Raw genomic sequence first — 21,715 nt, 5'->3', positions numbered from 1 at the left:
AATGAAGCATGTACAGTAACAAGACCAATGTTCACCAATTATGGATTAAAGTTAAGTATTCCAGAAGCTACGTACTTTTCTTTATAGCATTCATTACGTATCCTGTTTCAGACCTCACGCCAGCCTGCGTGAGTTTATAGCGTGCATTTCGGCTTCGTCAAACAACACGGTGTTGGCACTTCTGCCGACACTTCAGAGCAAGTATTGCCCTCCGTTGTGATCACCTATACTATCAAGAACCATGTACCACCTTTTGTAATGTCCAGGGGATCATAATAAATCGCGTTACCTTCAGTGCAATTTCTGTTCCTCGCATTGCGTATTTTTTTCAGCTATCTTCTGTACAGTACTGTTGGAGTTATTCCCATGTATGATTCAGGTTTCATTGAGCTAAGTCACTTGGAGATGACGCATCATGCGGAAATTACTTCCACACTTAAGTTTCGCACTTCAGTATTTTTTCTGCGATTACTTTTCGCGATCGAACTGCAAGATAACAGCGTGCGTTACTTTGAATGTCCGAAAGAACAGACACCACGCAGAATTGCCAGCTGTTACACATTATATGTAAAATTAAGGAGGAGAGGGGAAGAAAGGAAATGACATGTCCGAAAGAACAGACACTGCGCATTCATATAAACTGAAGCGCCAAAGAAACTGGTACAGGCATGCGTATTCAAATACAGAGATATGTAAACAGGCAGAATACAGCGCTGCTGCTGGCAACGCCTTTATAAGGCAAAACGCGTCTGGCGCAGTTATTACATTCGTTACAGCTGCTGCAATGGCAGGTTATCAAGATTTAAGTGAGGTTGACCGTGGCGCACGAGCGGTGGGATACAGCATCTCCGAGGTAGCGATGAGGTGGGGACTTTGCAGTCCGACCATTTCACGAGTGTATCGCGAATATCAGAAAATCTCCGACTTCGCTGTGGCTGGAAAAAGATCCTACAAGAACAGAACCAACGTGACAGAAGTGCAACCTTTCCGTAAATAGCTTCAGTGTCCAGTGCTTGGCCAACAAAAAAAGGCATCGTGCGAACCATCCAACGAAACATCATCGATATGGGCTTTCGGAGCCGGAGGCCCACTCGTGTACCCTTGATGACTGCACAACACAAAGCTTTACGCCTCACCTGGGCTGTCAACACCGACAGTGGACTGCTGATGACTGGAAACATGCTGCCCGGTCGGACGAGTCTCAAATTGTACGGGTATGGAGACAACCTCATGAATTATGGACCCTGCATGTTAGCAGGCTGGTTGAGGCTCTGTAAAGGTGTGGGGCTTGTGCAGTTGGAGCGATATGGGACCCCTGATATGTCTAGATACGACTCTGACAGGTGACACGTACATAAGCATCCTGTTAGATCACCTGCATCCATTCATGTCTATTGTGCATTCCGACGGACTTGGGCAATTCTAGCAGAACAATGCGATATCCTACACGTCCGGAATTGCTACAGAGTGGCTCCAGCAACAGAGTTTAAACACTTCCGCTAGTCACCAAACTCCCCAGACATGAACATTATTGAGCACATCTGAGATGCCTTGCAGTGTGATGTTCAGAAGAGATCTCCACCCCCTCGTACACTTGAGGTTTATGGACAGGCCTGCAGGATTCATGGTGTCACTTCGCTCCAGCACTGCTTCTGACATTAGTCGAGTCCATGCCAAGTCGTGTTACGGCACTTCCGAAGACCAGTATCAGTTGCAAAGCGATTTAGAAACGATTGCTGTATGGTGTGGCAGGTGGCAGTTGACGCTAAATAACGAAAAGTGTGTGGTGATCCACATGAGTTCCAAAAGAAATCCGTTGGAATTCGATTACTCGATAAATAGTACAATTCTCAAGGCTGTCAATTCAACTAAGTACCTGGGTGTTAAAATTACGAACAACTTCAGTTGGAAAGACCACATAGATAATATTGTGGGGAAGGCGAGCCAAAGGTTGTGTTTCATTGGCAGGACACTTAGAAGATGCAACAAGTCCACTAAAGAGACAGCTTACACTACACTCGTTCGTTATTGCTGCGCGGTGTGGGATCCTTACCAGGTGGGATTGACGGAGGACATCGAAAGGGTGCAAAAAAGGGCAGCTCGTTTTGTATTATCACGTAATAGGGGAGAGAGTGTGGCAGATATGATACACGAATTGGGATGGAAGTCATTAAAGCAAAGACGTTTTTCGTCGCGGCGAGATCTATTTACGAAATTTCAGTCACCAACTTTCTCTTCCGAATGCGAAAATATTTTGTTGAGCCCAACCTACATAGGTAGGAATGATCATCAAAATAAAATAAGAGAGCTCGAACAGAAAGGTTTAGGTGTTCGTTTTTCCCGCGCGCTGTTCGGGAGTGGAATGGTAGAGAGATAGTATGATTGTGGTTCGATGAACCCTCTGCCAAGCACTTAAATGTGAATTGCAGAGTAGTCATGTAGATGTAGATGCTCAAGAATGCCCTGCACGATATTAGGCAGGTGTGTCAGTTTCTTTGGCTTTTCAGTATATGTAAAATGAAGGAGGAGAGGGGAAGAAAAGACACCACGAATTCATATAATTGATTGTTTCGCCTAGCTGGGCAATGGATCCACCTTCTTCGGTGCGGATGCACGAATACGTCCGACCTCCTCTGGGAATCTCAGAGTAGCGAGCATGGATAAAATGGACAGGGACTGCGGATAGGTGGGGCTCAGTGAGAATGTGGATCGGCCGTGAGGCGTGCAGAGATAGTCCGCGCAATTGGAATAACGCTGCATCATGGATGACGCATATCTGCATATCTAGAACGCACCATTAGTCCCAGAAGAAGGCCCATGCAACCGTGACCGAAACGTTGGTTTTTCTCTAGCAGCAGCAGTTTTATACATTATGACGCGGTACCATAGCCACAAAACTTTTACGTCGAAGCCCAGTGGATGCTGCGAGCTCACATGCCAGTTGCCGTGCAGTACTAAGGCGGTAATGTCGTGCCGTTACAGCCAAATAACGTTCCTCTCTTTTGAATATCGCCCGCGGTCGGCCCTGCCCTGGGCTTTGGAGAAATATTTCGGTCTCTAAAAACAGTCGCCACATCCGAGAAACAACAGAACGACTCACTTTAAGCCATCGGGCCAAATCAGTTTGCAACTGTCCTGTTTCCTTTCCGTCTATGGCCGCCACCGCGGAGAGGATGGTAGGCATCTTCTCTGAGCCATGCTGCACCGTCTATAAATGTGGGGCTACCCGGCAACCACTACCTCGTTTCATAGGTGTCCTGACGTCATCGTTGGCTTGGTTGTCCGTTGAACGGAACGTCATTTTCCGTGCAGAACACGATCGTAAGCACATCTGGTTTACTGTTTGTGTGATTATATCGTGAATTAGACACAGGACGCGGAAATAGCGATTTGTTGCTTTAATTTCGGACACCAGAGTCGTTGTTTTCCCCTGCAAAAGAACCAGTGCGGTGCATGGCCCACGAAGGCGCGGTGCCCGTAGCGTGTGCTTCATGTGTAGTATGGCTAAACTACCTTTGGCAACGCCCCAAGCGTTTTCGGTGCCTTTCATGAACATAGGCTGTTTGCGATATGCAGCAGTTGAAAAACGTAAAATATATTTTGGGGGTAATACCAAGAAGCGATATGAAATGAGAAGAAAACGTAAAATCAGTTCTGGAAAGTGTAATAGATATATAAAGGAAATAGCAAAACGAGTTCTACAGCACTACTCCAGCGTTTAGAGTCCTTATCAAGCAGACATGACAACAAGCTTCAAACGCCCGAGGAAATTAAACTGAAATCCTTGCTAGAAAGACGACCTTATTCTGGCGACACCCTTTTAGATTAATTTAGACAACCTACGTTCGAAGAAGACTGTATGACCATTGTGTTTCCAACATTGTATATCTGGTGCAGGGATTACGAGAGGAAGATAAGGGAGATTACGGCGCTTACAGATGCATCTAATCAACTATAATTTTCTCACTCTATACGTGTGTGGTCGAGGAAAGGAAATCGATAATACTAGTGGACGCAACGTCCGGTGCACTGTGCAGTGGCTTTCGAAGTGTCGGTGTCTTCGTTGAGTACATGCAGAGTGTAGTGTCGTGTTTGCGTCGATAATGAGGTGACAAATCTTGGCTACGGAGGACAGCAGTATTCCCGGTCTGCGTGGCTGCTGTTGGGTGTTGCCATGCAGAACTGAACTACCATCTGAACTTCATGTTCTGCCCGTGTGACCAAATGGATTTGAAATAACCTGTGGTCTAGGGTGGTCTTTGATTAGTAAGCAGAAAGTCGTCGGCCCTGGTTCGAACCCAGCCACTGCTTAAATTTGGAGCAAGAATCATCAGCAATGGTGCCGAAGACTTCCGACATAATAAGTAACCTTGGTTCTGTCAACGGGTATTGGCAAAAGATTTCGGATTAGTCATCCATTCGGATCTGCAGGAGGGGGCCGCCAAGAGGGAGGTGACCATGAGAAAGAGGCGGAATAACGAAAGGATAACATTATACGAGTCGGAGCGAGGAAGTTCAGAAGTTTGACGCGGTAGGAAAGCTAGAATTTCTGCAAAGGGAAATGCTAAGGCTCAATCTAGATATAGTGGGGATCAGTGAAGCAGTGAACTGAAATGGAAAGAAGAAAAGGATTTCTGGTCTGAAGAGTATAGGGTACTACCAACAGCAGAAGAAAATTGTATAACGAGAGTACAATTCGTTATGAATAGGAAGAAAGGGCAGAGAGTGAGTTACTGTGAACGGTTCAGTGATAAGGTTTCTCTCGTCCGGATCGGTAGTTCAGCTATACATGCCAACGTCGCAATCCGAAGATGAAGAGAGAGAGAAAGTATATGAGCATACTGAACGGGTAACTCAGTGCGTAAAGGGAGATGAAAATGTAATAGTCATGGGGGACTGGAATACAGTTGTAGGGGAGGGAGTAGAAGAAAGAGTTACGGGGGAATACGGGCTTGAGACTAGGAATGAGAGAGGAGGAAGAATAATTGAATTTTCCGATGAACTGCAGCTAGTAATAGCGAATACTCTACACAAGAATCACAAGAGGGGGAGGTATACTTGGAAAAGGCCAGGAGATACGAAGGATTTCACTTAGATTACATCATGATCATGCAGAGATTGCGTAATCAGACACTGGATTGTAAGGCGTACGCAGGAGCAGATATAGACTCGAATCACAATTTAGTAGTGATAAAGAGAAGACTGAAGTTTAGGAGAATTGTCCTGAAGAATCAGTGTGGAAGGAATGAGGAGAAACTTCTCGAAGCACGAGGCAGACTGTGTTTCTGGGAACACAGAGAGCAAAGTAGGCAACAGGAACCGCGGCGCACGCTCCGGGCACGGACAGCGAACTCCCCAACAGGTGTGCGTGTCGCGTTCTGCTGTTATTACCCGCGCCACTGTCACGTAGCCTGCTGTGTTTGCATGCAGCCTCCAGGCACCGCGCAGCGGGACTTCGGCGCTGCAAGGCCGACTCCAGGGTACAGTGTATGATTTGTCTCGCTCTTAGTAATAGTCGTGCACGTGTACTTTTACGAGGGAAGTCTTTGAACTTGAGTGATAAAGTATGTGATAAATACGTTACTGGTCATTAAAATTGCTACACCAAGAAGAAATGCAGATGATAAACTGGTATTCATTGGACGCAATTTGGGAGCATAGAGCCTGAGAAATCAGTACCCAGAACAACCACCTCTGGCCGTAATAACGGCCTTGATACGCCTGGGCATTGAGTCAAACAGAACTTGGATGGAGTGTACAGGTACAGAAGCCCATGCAGCTTCAACACAATACCACAGTTCATCAAGAGTAGTGACTGGAGTATTGTGAGGAGCCAGTTGCTCGGCCACCACTGACCAGACGTTTTCAGTTGGTGAGAGATCTGGAGAATGTGCTGGCCAGGGCAGCAGTCGAACATTTTCTGTATCCAGAAAGGCCCGTACAGGACCAGCAACATGTGGTCGTGCATTATCCTGCTGAATGTAGGGTTTCGCAGGGATCGAAAGAAGGGTAGAGCCACGGGTCGTAACACATGTGAAATGTAACGTCCACTGTTCAAAGCGCCGTCAATGCGAACAAGAGGTGGCCGAGACGTGTAACCAATGGCACCCCATACCATCATGCCGGGTGATATGCCAGCATGGCGATGACGAATACACGCTTCCAACGTGCGTTCACCGCGATGTCGCCAGACACGGATTCGACCATCATGATGCTGTAAACAGAACCTGGATTCATCAGAAAAAATGACGTTTTGCCATTCGAGCACCCAGGTTCGTCGCTGAGTACACCGTCACAGGCGCTCCTCTCTGTGACGCAGCGTCAAGGGAACCGTAGCCATGGTCTCCGAGCTGATAGTCCATGCTGCTACAAACGTCGTCGAACTGTTCGTGCAGATGGTTGTTGTCTTGCAAACGTCTCCATCTGTTGACTCAGGGATCGAAGCGTGGCTGCACGATCCGTTACAGCCATACGGATAAGATGCCTGTCATCTCGACTGCTAGTCATACGAGGCCGTTGGGATCCAGCACGGCGTTCCGTATTACCCTCCTCAACCAACCGATTCCATATTCTGCCAACAGTCATTGGATCTTGACCTACGCGAACAGCAGTGTCGCGATACGATAAACCGCAATCGCGATAGGCTACAATCCGACCTTTATCAAAGGCTGCAACGTGATGGTACTCATTTCTCCTCCTTACACGAGGTATCACAACAACTTTTCACCAGGCAACACCGGTCAACAGCTGTTTGTGTATGAGAAATCGGTTGGAAACTTTCCTCATGTCAGCACGTTGTAGGTGTCGCCACCGGCGCCAGCCTTGTGTGAATGCTCTGAAAAGCTAATCATTTGCATACCACAGCATCTTCTTCCTGTCGGTTAAATGTCGCATATGTAGCACGTCATTTTAGTTGTGTAGCTATTTTAATGGCCAGTAGTGTATGTCCATAAAGTGTTTCATGAAGCTTCAGGATTGCAGGTGGATAACGTCGACACCTTTCCACCATATATCGGCCGACAACCATTCAGTAAACTTCAAGAGAGTGCTTTACACTGGAGATTGTTGGGCACATCGCTAAGTTTGTGCCAAAAATTGGGGCAGAGGTGCAAGAGTATAGCTGTCGAGTTTGACCTTCGCAGAGTAAAATAACAAAATCAGCTGTCGCTAGCTGTGTCATTAGGTGTAAAACATTTTCTTTCTGAAGATATTAATGAAATCACTTGGTCCCACGGCTTATTCAGTTGAAAACCACGATCGCAATTAACAAGATCTTTAGACAAAAGTACTTCGTAATTCCGTAACAACTGAACCCCCGGAAGAATTTCGTCGTGGATACGATTTCAGTGGCAGTTGAGAGCCGCCATCGCGATTAATAAGATCTTCGGACAAAAGTACTTTCACAATTCCGTAGTAACTGAACCTCAGAAGGACTTCGTCGTGGCCACGATTTCCGTGGCATAATAATCCACAGAATGTCGAGTGGAGATACGATGCTCAGCTGTGGCTTACTTGGCTGCGAGCGGCTAATGTGACCATCATGTTGCACGCACCTTTCACGTACTGTGCGTGTGGTTTGATCAATGTAGACTTTGCCACACTGGCATGGTATTTTGTAGACTCCAGCCTTCCGCAAACTCAAATCATCCTTTACCGAACCGGGAAGAGCACAAATGTTTGTAAGTGCCCGAAAGAAGAACAGAACGTTTGTTTAGGATTCGCCTGATTTCGACGAAATTCTTTCGACATTTCGGAGGAAAAACGCCCTCGACTTGAACAGCAGCTCCTTCTCCTCTTGATCTAGTGAGTGGTCACGTTTTTCCCTCTAATATGGAAAAATCCATTTTTTGCACACAGATCGTAAATGTTACACATAAGGGATATTCAAAGATAATGAATGTTGTCCACATCAGATTATGACAGCTCTAAGGAGGGAGAAACGTGATCATTTACAAGCTCAAGGCGGGAAAGAGCGGTTCAAGTACAGGGCGTTTTTCGACTCGTATGTGGCATACATTTAATCGAAATTAGGCAGAATCCTAGAGAAAAATTACATTAAAGTAATATTCCGGCCACCTACAAATATCTCTGCTCTTCTCGGTTCGGTGGAGGATGATATAGGATTGCAAAAAGCTTAAGCTTATAGAATGCCATACCAGTGTGCAAAGCCTGCAGTGGTCCGACCACAGTATGTGTAAGGTGCGTGGAACGTGATCGCCACACTTGCCATAAGCAGACCAGTATGCCAGCCATAACCTAGCGTGGCATCTCCAAAGCACATTGTATGGATTATGGAAAACTTGACCTCGACGAGATCCTTTTGGATTCAATTATTAAGGAATTGTGGAAATACGTTTCTTGGAATATCTCATTAATCGTGAGAGCGGCTTTGTACTTGGTAAGGCGTGAGATCTAGCGATTTTCTTAATACCTTCATGAAGAAAACCGTTGACTTCTGGATTTCATCTTGGCGGATCTGCAATTCGACATTGGGCGATAACGTAGCGGTAAGCTATGCACATGCAGCTCCACGCCAATCTTTGGTATAAACTTAGCGGCTTGCTGAAACCACAGGGAGCATTCATTACGCTGGGAAAATTTTAAGAATCGCTTTTCCAGGAAGCTTGATAAATTTCGGATTAGAGCGTCATGGTGTAACGCTTTCCATTTCCGCCAGAGTATGTCGTTCTTCTATATGTGAGGGGTATTCCCCGAAAGCTTGGCCGCACCCTTCTGTTGCACTCCGTCTGTGCCTAGATGAAATTATCGCTTGCAGACAGTATAGTTCCTGTGTCGAAGCGATAGCAGCGATCATTTCAGTTTGCGGCATAAACAATAAAGGGATACATGACGGTGAACAACGACCAGCTAGAGAAACATGTCATTTTCGCAGAGTTTGGTGCGTGACCTCTAGCTGCCAGTGAAGTTAGACGGCTTTTCCGGTATCTGTTGACATAACGTACAGCAACGTCCAGCAACAAAGGACAGCTCCCTTCAGGGATTTGTGGCTGCTTGGCTGCACGTCCTAACAGCTCTCAAGGAAACGTGAGTCGCACATACCTCTCGACAGACTTACCTAACTTTGGTCTCGGGTCGTTCCCATTTCACCGTCATGTCAGCTCGTTATGTAAGCAAGTTGATTAGTAGAAGCATTGCTTGTTTACACAGGACAAACAAAGTGTTCAAATGTTTGTGAAATCTTATGGGACTTAACTGGTAAGGTCATCAGTCCCTAAGCTTACACACTACTTAACCTAAATTATCCTAAGGACAAACACACACACCCATGCCCGGGGGAGGACTCGAACCTCCGCCGGGACCAGCCGCACAGTCCATGACTGCAGCGCCGCAAACCGCTCGGCTAATCCCGCGCGGCCAAACAAAGTGAAGCTTTCATCAAGATCCAGGCACGGTGCTTAACTAGGCATCTTGGTTCTGGACTTTCTTGCCTTACACATATCTGATAAACAACTCAAACTGGAGAAGATATGCAGCAACTTAAGGCACCTGCATCGATTCGGTGGTGCAATGCTCATACCGCCCGAGCTACGGGGTGTTCAAAAAGTCTCTCCGCAGTGCCGTATGATTGTTAGCCTGCCTGGGTTACTTCCCTTCAAGTGGATTCTCCCAATATTCCACTGTTTCGTATATCTCAGTAAAAATGATTATTCAATAAATTAATAACTTGTATTTCACTGTGTTTCATTCCAGTATATTCACTGCGGCATATGGCACTCGCGGCTAACAATCATACGGTACTGCGGAGAGACTTTTTTTTCAACACCCCGCCTGCGCACGACTAAACTCTGCTTCTTACCTAGGAGACCTGCAAGAAAAAATACTGCGGAGAAAATCCTTACGTTAGTTGCAGACGGGAAAAGTCTTTCCAGAATGAATCTTTCAGTAAGAGCATTTCCCACAAAACGCAAAGTTCCTCGTTCGAGTCCCGCCCGGTTAGGAACACGTTTTAATCTGCCACTAAATTTCAAGACAGCTAGAAAATTGCAGAAAGACATGCAGAGAATCTACGCCTGCTTCAGGGATTGGCAGATTGCCCTCGACGCAAAGAAACGTTGCATATAGCGCATAAACGGTCAGAAAGACTCATTGCTCTATGATTACGGAGCTGCTGAAATACCACTGGAATTAGCCACGTCCATAAACTACCTAGGAGTATGCGTACGGAACGATTTAAAATGGGAGAACTGCAGAAAACTAATCGCAGGAAAGACAGATACCAGAGTGAGATTGATTGGAAGATTCCTCAAGAAGTATAGTCAATCAACAAAGGAGGATAGCTTACAAAGCCCTCGTTCAATTAATTAAGTGAATGTCGCTCCTCAGCCTGGTGTCCGTACCAGATAGCATTTATAGGGGAAATAGATCGAAAGAAGAGCAGCGCATTTCGTTACAGGTTCCTTTAGCAAGCGCGAAAGCGTCACGAAGACGCTCGGCCATCTCCAGAAGTTGTCGCTGCAAGAGAGGCGTTCTGCGTCACGGTATGGTCTACCGTTAAAGTTGCGAGAGCTTACGTTCCTATGTACCTAGAAGAGTCATCCATTATATTGTTTCCTCCGACGTGTATCTCGAAAAAAGATCAAGAAGGTAAAATTGGAGACATTCGAGCTCACGTGGACGCTTACCAACAGTAGCTCTTACCATGAAACATTCGCGATTGCAACAGGAAAGAGAGAAGTGACGTTGTTACAGAAAGATCCATCTGTTAGACACCTTTAGGTGGCTCTCGGAACATAGATGTGGATGTACTCCGCTTTCTGGAACCCGAGAAGATTTCATCAGCCGGATTCTTGATGTGCGTAGCTTCTGTACGAGATACATAGGAGAAGTCGCGAAAATATGAAGGAAACTCGGGGACAGGGGCAAATGCACGTCCTCTACTCGAGTTTCTAATCTATTACATTGCCCGAAGAGCAGAGAATGTGTTTCTGTAACAGCAACTTACAGAGTCTCCTGATTCCTCATTTTCTTAGTATCTCCCAACAAGATCAGAACTTACGTAAAGGTTAATGCAATTTTGTCATATGATGACATGGTTGGAGACCGTGGCTGTTATTTGAAGACAAATGTTGATGCTGTTGGGACAGCAACCGGCCACAAATTTACTTTCAGTTCCTTTATTCAAAGGTTATCGTTACCGGTTCCGAATCGTTATGATTCATCTTCAGACGGTTTACATGCTTTCCTTACAACATGTGGTGCGTTTTTTTACAGAATAATTGTCCGAAAATATAAATAATACATAAGCACGCCACACAGATGGTTGCGTTACATCCTGCTAGGCCAGGATCGCGTCACAAATCGCCACAACCGCAGAGTAGGCTGGTGAAGAAATGGACTCTGGATAACGCTGTGGCAAGAAGAGTAGGCACAGGTCCTTCCAAAAGCACTACATGACGAGAAGATCGAAGGACTGTCCGTCTGGCTGTGAGGGACAGAAGAACGACAACAGCTGAAATCGGGGCAGAGGCTGCAGGCTGAGCGTCACTACGTACAGATAAATGGAAGCTGTGATGAGAACCCGTTACCTTGCGTAGTTTACCGCTGACACTGTACCACAGAGAACGAAGAGTCGCGAGACCCTACACTGTAGTTCCGTCCACAAGAACATTGAGGAAAGTATGGATGATCATTGACTGACTTGCCCATTTGCCTGTTCTATCACAAAAAGAGTGTGCCTGTAATGCGAGGGGATGAAGTATAAGTATCGGACCAGTCTCCAGCAAGTAATCTTCATGAACTGACGCAACATTTGTGTTAGGTGTGACAAGAAGTTCCTCAAGATGACTTTCGCATATTTTTCGCTCCCATATCACAACGAATACAAGAGTCATGTTCGATTCCATTGCAATGATTGAGATCCAGGACCGTGATGTAATCCAGGACGGAAAGAAGGACAGCATCCGTTATAATGTCATCTGTCTTTTTTATTGCATTGCAAATCAGATTTCAACTTACAGTGCATCATAAGTAGTCCATGTACAAGCTTTAGTCCACCTAAAAATGATTTGCAGAATATTGGTGTATATATACAGACTACATAAGAAAGGTTAGGGCGCATTACCATCACAGAGGCTGTTCTGGCGCTGCGCTTGATAAGAAAGAATTAAGGAATGAGATTTTCACTCTGCAGCGGAGTGTGCGGTGATATGAAACATCCCCCAGGCTGTGGCTAAACCATGTCTCCGCAATATCCTTTCTTTCAGGAGTGCTAGTTCTGCAAGGTTCGCAGGAGAGCTTCTGTAAACTTTGGAAGGTAGGAGACGAGGTACTGGCAGAAGTAAAGCTGTGAGTACCGGGCGTGAGTCGTGCTTCGGTAGCTCAGTTGGTAGAGCACTTGCCCGCGAAAGGCAAAGGTCCCGAGTTCGAGTCTCGGTCGGGCACACAGTTTTAATCTGCCAGGAAGTTTCAAGAATTAAGGAGAAAAATCATTGGATCTGTAGACCTAGAAAAAATTTGGGCAATGTAAAATGGTGCAATATGTTCGAAATTACGATAAAAATAGGAGTAAGCCATAGGGAAAGACGGGTAATACGCGATATCTACAAGAACCAAGAGAGAAACCAAAAACCAAACACGAAGTGCTGGATTACAACGGGTGAAAGTCAGGGATGCCGTTTGTAAGGTGTCAGGCAAATCCAACACCTTCCATGAAAACCCTGACATGATAGCAAATCCGGCAGTATGTTACATAGCTCCGAATAAATCCTGACATTAAATTAACCAAAGTAATACGATCAAAGAGTGAGCAAATGGAATACCACAGACTAACACAAGAACGCCTAAATGCATGACCTTCCCACCATGAAACAGACACAGTTCCGAGGGGAGAAACGAGAACAGAAGCCGAGAGCAGAACCGTGTTAAGCTAGAAGTCCCTACGATAAGGGACGGACACCCACATCGCCTGCCGACCGCCAAGACCACCCCCCAGCCCATGTTAAAAGATAGAACCCTCCAGAAGAACAGTATATATCTTACGATAACACTAAAAGGGCAACACCAGCTGAAAGTTTTAGCGTGAGACTATACGCTTCTATGTTACGTTGCAAACATTAAAAACATTTCCCCACCACGAAAAGTATAACGTTTCTCATTGCATAGACAGAATTTTTGTAGGCTGAGCTTAAGGTTAACATTGAGACCCTGATTGGTCAGTTGAAAACACAGCCAGATAGCTTTTCTTAAACCAACTTCGGTAAATTGCAGTAAGGAGAGTTAGAGAAGAGTTGCTTCCGAGGTGTGTGGAGCTGCGCCGCCCGCCACCCCCTGACTCTGCCTCACCAATGACAAGGTAATGAACGCACGCGATGCCGCGCATAAGGCTTCACTCAGAACTGCAGAAGTCTCATCTGTTACACCCCCTTTTTACGTAACACTAATGTCGATCGTCAATTAAACTTCGTGGTATTCACATTTGCTATTAGAAGTTAAAAATCTGAAACGCAATGATTTTTCTGTTATATAATTATTGAGAAGCACATCAGCCACTGTAATTTACGACAAGTTAAATAAGTAATTAAAGATAATTGAGGGTCACTGTAGACCCTTTTTGGTAGTTTTCTCTTTTATGAAACTTAATTTAAATGTAGATTGTAGATGTGATATGGCATAGGTCATCCTTCGATCCATTATAGAACTTGGAAACCCAATCAGGGAATATTCGTTCACATTTTTGTTGAACGCAGTTGGTTTTTATCATCCTGTATTAAAATATTTCCTTTTATCAATATTGCAATTTATAAACAATGTTTTGTGAGTAGAATAAAAATTCCAATGGTAAACTTAACTACTTTCTCGATGTTACTTTACCAGCTAACTAAAAATAGGTAAGCCTTGAACCTCTTCCACTAAATTTAGTTAGTATTAAGATTCTTTTACAGGGAGTGCAGTGGAGCTGACACTGAAATCATTAAGTATTTGATTATATCATCGCTAGTGTCACTGAACTCTTCTGAACTCTACATGTCATGTGTGGTCTGGCGCCTCCTTACCAGCAACAGGTCCTAGGTTCAAACTAGTCAATTCCCTAAAAGACACGCTTAGAGCGTCGTTGCGAGAAAGTGGTAGTGAGACACGACTTAGAACAAACAGACACCACGCAGAATGTTAGACATTTTTTGCCACCACTGTTCAATATATACATGAAGAAGCAATGGGGCAATAAAAGAAAGGTTCAGGAGTGGGATCAAAATTCACTGTGAAGGAAAATCAGCGATGAGAATGCTATGCTCAGTGTGTGTGAGGAAAAGTTACATGACGTGCTGGACGAAATGAAGGGGCTACTCAGCATAGAATATGGATTGAGAGTAAACCGTAGAAAGAGGGAAGTAATGAGGAGTACCACCAATGAGATTAGCAGTAAACTTAACATCAATATTGATGACCATGAAGCAGACAAAATTAATTAATTCTATCACCTTGGAAGCAAAATAGCACATCAGGGACGAAGCAATGAGGACATAAAAAACACCCTACCACAGGCAAAGAGGACTTTCCTGGCCAAAATAATTCTTAACATTGTTCTCAATAATAATCGGATACTGGAAAGTACACGAAGAGTACTTGCCGAGATTCTTTTTAACAAGTCACAGTGGAAAAAGTAACGGTCTTAGAGCCACTCCCCGGCATTCATGTCAAGTTGTGAACAAATAGTGCACTAAAAGCTGTAGTCCAAAGTTAAAATGAAGGCGACAGCAGAAGCTATACAAATAAAACCTGGATAAAAACCAAATAGGCCAAACAAAGCTGTAGAGTAATAACGTACCTAGACAATTTCAGGTTTCATTTCTATAGATTCTGCTATCCCCTTCATTTTAAGCACAGACGGCAGGTTCTGACGCCCTATTTATTTATAGATGTGAATGATGGGGAGCAGGTTTAAGGTAGTTACCTTTCCGCTATGACTTGTTAAAAAGAGTCTCTGTGAGTGCCCTTCAAGGATTGCTATACAATACTACTTTTCAGTATCTCTTTCTTCTTCAGACCAAAGAATTCTTTGTAATATTTTTTCCTTATTAATTTTGTACACATCGCCTGAGGATGCTGTTGTGGATTGGCAAGACAGCCAATCCACTATGAGGAAGCCGAAAGGCACGCGTTTCTCACGCAGGCTGGCGTGAGGTCTGGAACAGGACACGGAAATGAGACTAGTAAAAAACGTACGTAGCTTCTGGAATACTTAACTTTAATCCATAATTGGTGAACATCGCTCTTGACGGTACATGTTTTACAGCATCAATAGTGACTGGTAATGGCGCCTTGCTAGGTCGTAGTAAATGACGTAGCTGAAGGCTATGCTAACTATCGTCTCAGCAAATGAGAGCGTAATTTGTCAGTGAACCATCGCTAGCGAAGTCGGCTGTACAACGGGGGCGAGTGCTAGGAAGTATCTCTAGACCTGCCGTGTGGCGGCGCTCGGTCTGCAATCATTGATAGTGGCGACACGCGGGTCCGACGTATACTAACGGACCGCGGCCGATTTAAAGGCTACCACCTTGCAAGTGTGGTGTCTGGCGGTGACACCACAGATGCATCTTTAATTGATGCGAAACCGGCCGTCACTCTAAATAAGAAGTATTTTACAGGCAGCGCGGATCATTTCATTCAAAATGTGGTCACTTGGCTGCGATTGCTCACAATTTAAAATAACATGCGACAGAAGTCTTCTGGTATCGAACATAGATCTTAGTTCGAGGGACATATTTCTGAGAATGCATGTTTGCCGTCAATCATGCACTGTGAGAATACCGGAAAAAAAGAGACTCGAAGCGTTTGATATGTTGTGCTGTATGAGATTGTTGGAAATTAGGATGACTGATAAGATAACGAAAGAGTATGTTCTACACAGAATCGGTGAAGGAAGGAACATACGGCAAAGACAAGAAGAAGATTGATTGGTTGATTAAACATCGAGGTCATCGGACCTATCGGATTGGGGAAGGATGGGACAGGAAGCCGGCCGTGCCCTTTCAAGAAACCATACCGGCATCTGTCCGAAGCGATTTAGGGAAATCACGGGAAACCTAACTCGGGATGACCGGACGCGGGTTTGAACCGTCGTCGTCCCGAAAGCGAGTCCAGTGTGCTAGCCACTGCGCCACCTCGCTCAGTCAAGAAGAAGGGGCGAGATGACATCAGGGAAAAGCTTCCATGGTCCTAGAGGGAGCTGTAGAAGGTAAAAACTGTGGGGAAAGACACAGATTTCAATATATCCAACAAATTACCGAGAATGTAATGTGGAAGTGGTACTCTGAGATGAAGATTGACCCGTGCTCTCTCCCAACTATGCGTTTTCGTGAACTTCGCTGTCTATGTGTGTTTGGTTTCCCGTCCTCGTCGCGGTTACATCGTCATTCTTCTTCCTTCTACGTGTGGCAGCAGCGATGTGAATCGATATTTGCGCTGTGTACCATCTCTGGTTTGGTGCATATAGTTTCCGGCAAGGGGGTCTGGAGTCAGCCGGTCGGTTGTTGCGGACGAGGGAAGTTATCTCCGCGCGGTGGAGTCGGCTGGGGTCGCTGGCAGCCCCTGCGCAGTGTCGGAGCGTGTATGGAACTGTCCGATGGCTACGAGCTTCGTGGTTCGCCGACCCAGGACGTCAAAGTTAAGTGGTGGTTTCAACTATCCAAGCCACGTCTATTCATGTTGTTGTGGTTCGCTTCGGAGGTTTGCTGTTGGGGAGGTTTTCCGGTGAGCAAACTGTGGTGTCACAGCCAGACACCACACTTGCTAGGTGGTAGCTTAAATCGGCCGCGGTCCATTAGTACATGTCGGACCCGCGTGTCGCCACTGGCAGTGATCGCAGACCGAGCGCCACCACACGGCAGGTCTCGAGAGACGTACTGGCACTCGCCCAGTTGTACGACGACGTTGCTAGCGACTACACTGACGAAGCCTTTCTCTCATTTGCCGAGAGACAGAATAGCCTTCAGCTAAGTCCATGGCTACGACCTAGCAAGGCGCCATTAGCCTTAGATAGCTTGTATCTAAAGAGTCTCACTTGTATCGCCACAATCTCCAGATGTTTCATCAAGAACGATGTATACAAAGGATGGATTAAAGTTAAGTAGTCCAGAAGCTACGTACTTTTCTTTATAGCATTCATTACGTATCCTGTTTCAGACCTCACTCCATCCTTCGTGAGTTAGCGCGTGCATCTTGGCCGCCTCTTTCAATTAGTGTGCGTAGTGTTGGCAAGTCTGCCGACACTACACAAACACCGAGCGGTTCTACTGCTGAAGTTTAGCCGCCATGCGGTGCAGTTAACTATTTTGGTCGACTACGATTTGAGTGCACCAGTGGAATTTTCTGTCTTGTGGCCGTTAGTGTTCTGACTACCTGCCCTGGGCACTGACGTAAATTCAGGCAGTGTTCTTTTGAGTGAAGTTAACTATTATCGTGTTTCACATTCAAGTGTACCAGCGGGATTTTCTTCCTAGTAGTAGTTAGTGTTCCGGTTACCTGCCCTGGCCGCTAACGTAATCTCAGGTAGCGTCCTTTCCTCATGTGTTGTCGCTGTCCAACGTGGTGTGTAATTTTGACAGCTAATACATACTCCATTGTGGATTATCACATTTGTAACATTGCCGGTTTGGGTTCTCATGCACTGATTGACGGGACACAAGTCGTTATGTCGGTCGGTCCGTGGCTGTCCCCTGGTTGGCTTCCGACGGATCAAGTGTAGTTGAGCTCACTACCTGTCTCACCTAAGTGAACGAGGGCAGACCGACCTCCCTGGAGGACTTCTGAGTGCCACCGTTGTTTAATTATCTGTTGTCGGTTATTTTAAATTTTAGGCTTATGGTTATTTGTTTGTTTTCTTAAAATTTTGCAAAATTAATATTTAAATTTATCTTTCAAGCTTTAACACTACGGCCTTCTGTCTTTAAAGATTATGGTAATATACTTTAAAATTTTTGAAGTTTGTGGCCCTCAGCCATTGGTATAGCACCTTGCATATGTTGGTTCTTTAAATTATTTTATTGCTATCTTAACTGAATTTTGATCTTTTTTAAGATTTCTTGTTGGCCTTCTGTCTTTAAAGGTATATGGTAATATATTCTAAAATTTTGGAATTGAATTGGGGCCCTCAGCCATTTGTATTGCACTTTGCGTATGTGTTTTTTTTAATTAGTTTGCATTCGGCAAAGATTCGGCCATGTGCCGCTTTGCTTGTAAAGGTTATTAAATTACAATAAATGACAAATAGAAGCAGAAACTGACCTCAACCCTTGGCCCTTTCCACAATCCTATTACCTGTTCTGCCCAGTGGGTTTAGCGAGCGATCAAAGATATTAGCATAATACAGCAATTCGTGGGGGGCCGCGTCAGATAAGTCAGAAGACTTTTTGTCCATGAAATTCTTCCGTCTTCTGCCTCAGATATAATAAGCCTGCCGACTTTTCGGCTACTACTGCAGGCAGCCTTCAGCAGGGTGTCTCCTTGAGTAGTAGCTGTAACACCGGCAGTTTTATCATACCACGCGCGAAAGCGACATTGATGTCGATATACAGGCAGTCATTTTCCCTCGTCCTCATTTGCGGAGTGGAATGGAAAATAGAGGGACAAATAATGACACGAAGATCATCCGTCACGCTCTGTACTATGGCGCGTGGAGCAGAGATGTAGCAATGGACGTGTACTAAGCTGGACATCCACTGTGAATTTCATGGTGCTGATTGGCCGTCATTATGCCGCAACGTTACCGCTGCCACCGGAGGCAGGATCGCACTGAGGAGCAATTGTACGCGTTGCATCACGCTGCGACCCAGACAAGATCTCACTGGGCTTACTCTAGTGACAAAGTGGAACGCTATTTCAAAAGATGACCTTCCAGTTCTCAGATTGCTTGCAGAGGAAGGCGATTTCAATTTTCACAGACGTGGCAGGTCGTGGTTCCCACTATTTGCTGACATTCTTGAACTCGTGTGCGTGTGGCCTTGACAGAACAGCCAAACCGACGGCCCACAGAGAACACGGCCGGATGCCATTGTTATTTGATGGATTGCGTTATTACAACGAGCCGGTGCATGCGCCTGTGTGTTTGTGCGAGCGAATGACTGCTGCCCGTTTCCTGTCGTTTCGAAATTAGCGAGCACGCACTGCCAACTGACACAGTCTGAGCAGTCTGTATGATCACGCCAGACACACAGAAGAGGTGAATCTACCTGTCATGTGTAAGCTGAAGCGTCTTTTCGCGAGATATATGTAGGACGAGGTAATGTTGAAACGTCCCCTTTGGAAAATTATAAATGACTGTGCTGGTAAACTTCCACGTTATTTGTTTTTCAAATTGCTGCGCAAAACTGAACGTACTCACACATTTCTCTCTTTACTTATTCTGATCATCACTAAACTGACACACAATATTTTTAGCGCAACGCAATCTGACTTTCAATAATCCCTACAAAAGAATGGCTCTGACTAACAATAACCTATACCTTTCATGAATCACTTACTTCACTTAAATCTTCGTTACTCGAACTACTGCAGTACAGTGAGCGCCAATACTGCCATCTAAATAAAAGACTCTAACTACTGAAGGCACTAACTACTGATAGACGTAGTTAGCAAATGAAAGATTTTGGTAGAGAACAAACAATGTATTTACCTTAATAATGTTCACAAGTCGTCATATATATATCAGTTCATGACATCTAGTCTTACAAATTTCCTTTTTCTGACGGACACACGTCCAGATCGTCCTCGCTCAAAACTCGGCCATCTCTCTCGCCACATCCACCACTGCTGGCCGCTCACTTCCAACAGCCCAACGCTACGCGCTGTTCGAATCCAACTGCCCAACACTACAATAGCTAATATTCCAACAATGCCAACCAGCCACAGATTGCACACAGCACAGTCAGAGATTTTCATACAGAACGCTACGTGGCGTTACCAACATAAAAACCTGAACAGCCTACTTACAATGTGTTGGTTTACTCTTCCAGCAACATACAGTCTTGGTATCTCTGTTGCAAACTTCTCCGAGATGCACAACGCTTCTCTTGTAGCGTCTGACACTGGGGTTGGATTTGTATTTTTGCGATGCTCTCTCGAGCACTAAAACGACCCATTCTGGAAGGCGCTGTTCATACCTGGATCTTTTCTGTTTCATTCTTACCGGAGCGCGTGGTGGTTTCGGAAAGTACAGGGTTATTCGTAAGTACCTCTAGTGGTCCAAAAGACAACTGTAAGGTAGCTAGAAGACGTGAAGAAACATAACACATATTATTGGATAGAGCGTCTCTCCAGGTTTGGATTCGTAATATGTGCCATAGCGTGGTTCTAAAGTGCACCGCTAGGAGTAGGCGTGCCAGAACAGGGCGCACAGTGTATGTACGTGCGAGGAAGCAATGTGTTCCGTGATTCTCTTTGGAACGTACGCTCTCTGAATTTCAGCACTGAACCTCACTGTTATGCAAACGCCTCTCTTGTAGCGTCTGCCATTCGAGTATTTTGAATACCGCTCGCGCATCTTAAAAGGTCCCGTGTGGAAATACGCCACCGCTCATCGGTTCTCCTCCATTTATTTCGGAGAATAAAAACTATTTTTTACTCTTTTATTATTTTTAACACCTTATTGTGGGAGAGAAAAAATTATTTTTTTCTATTATTTCATATCGTCAACCAGCATTATTTATTGTTTTTCATCTTCAGGAACGTAGTTTGGTAATCTGGGTATCTCATCGTAAGGCAGCTGCGCAGTAATCAAATATTAACTCAAAACACTGAATAGGATATCAGATGAAGTCAATAGTAAGCATTAAATCACAATGCTTTGTTAGTTATGACTTAAAGCTTATTATGTAGTTCCTTACGATGACCAGATACATATATGCATGTATAGTACATCGATTAGTATGAATTGCACCTAAAGATGAAACCATATGTACTTTGAAGGCGCTCGAAAATAGACAAAATCAATAAATGCATAAGATTGGGGTTGAAAATAAAAATAAGATAAATACTCTACTGGCCATTAAAATTGCTGCACCAAAAAGAAATGCAGATGATAAACATGTATTCATTGGACAAATATATTATACTAGAACTGACATGTGATTACATTTTCACGCAATTTAGGTGCATAGATCCTGAGAAATCAGTATCTATAACAACCATCTCTGGCCATAATAAAGGCCTTGAGACGCTGGGCATTGAGTCAGAGCTTGGATGGCGTGTACAGGTACAGTTGCCCATGCAGCTTCAACACGATACCACAGTTCATCAAGAGTAGTGACTGGCGTATTGTGACGAGCCAGTTGCTCGGCCACCATTGACCAGACGTTTTCAATTGGTGAGAGATCTGGAGAATGTGCTGGCCATGGCAGCAGTCGAACATTTTCTGAATCCAGAAAGGCCCGTACAGGACCTGCAACATGCGGTCGTGCATTATCCTACTGAAATGTAGGGTTTCACAGGGATCGAATGAAGGGTAGAGCCACGGGTCGTAACACATCTGAAATGTAACGTCCACTGTTCAAAGTGCCGTCAATGCGAACACGAGGTGACCGAGACGTGTAACCAATAGCACCCCATACCATCACGCCGGGTGATAAACCAGTATGGCGATGACGAATACACGCTTCCAATGTGCGTTCACCGCGATGTCGCCAAACACGGATGCGACCATCATAATGCTGTAAACAGAAACTGGATTCATTCGAAAAAATGACGTTTTGCCATTCGAGCA

General features: G+C 45.0%; 1 protein-coding gene across 1 annotated transcript in view; it reads right to left on the bottom strand.

The window, feature by feature from the left end:
* LOC126201595 (putative ammonium transporter 1) overlaps positions 1–21,715 on the bottom strand; it is a 362,485-nt gene that overhangs the window by 167,189 nt on the left and 173,581 nt on the right. The window lies entirely within an intron of this gene.

Source organism: Schistocerca nitens, chromosome 1 (genome assembly GCF_023898315.1).
Source record: "Schistocerca nitens isolate TAMUIC-IGC-003100 chromosome 1, iqSchNite1.1, whole genome shotgun sequence".
Lineage (NCBI taxonomy): Eukaryota > Metazoa > Arthropoda > Insecta > Orthoptera > Acrididae > Schistocerca > Schistocerca nitens.
This window is presented reverse-complemented; position numbering and strand designations above follow the sequence as displayed.